The sequence below is a fragment of the Propithecus coquereli genome, unplaced genomic scaffold (genome assembly GCF_000956105.1).
Source record: "Propithecus coquereli isolate 6110/MARCELLA unplaced genomic scaffold, Pcoq_1.0 Scaffold93, whole genome shotgun sequence".
Classification (NCBI taxonomy): domain Eukaryota; kingdom Metazoa; phylum Chordata; class Mammalia; order Primates; family Indriidae; genus Propithecus; species Propithecus coquereli.
Genome location: NW_012155618.1, coordinates 950366 through 950849, shown reverse-complemented (window position 1 = coordinate 950849; position 484 = coordinate 950366).

The following is a 484-nucleotide window of genomic DNA, read 5'->3' as shown; positions in this document are numbered from 1 at the left end:
ACAGTACTTGAGATGGTAGGGAGGTACAGTAGTAAGAGACTATAAGCGGAGGAGTGTCTTACAAGTCTCACCTCTTCCATCATAAAATTAATAGAAATGCAGGCAGGTTTGTTTCTCAATGGAAAAAGAGAGAGTCCCCTTCTCCTTGGTGATGTACTATAGCTGGAGGATAGACCAAGGGAAGTGTTAATGGAAATAAAAAGGAGGAGGGAAAGATAGGCAGCATTAAGACACTAGAGAAGTCCTGAAACTGAAAGTTGCAAAAGATCAAATAGAAGAGAGAGATGACAATAGTTGAAAGTGCAGGTTAGGGGCTGAAAAAGATAAGCAGATCCAAGATCTAGTCCTTTGAACAGATGAATAAAACAGAGACTTTTAGCATGTCTCTTACAGATAAAAGAGATAAACACACAAATTTAAGATTAGAAAATTATACCAAAAAAGGGAAATTAGAAAATGAAGAAAGCAAAGATAGAAGGAAGCA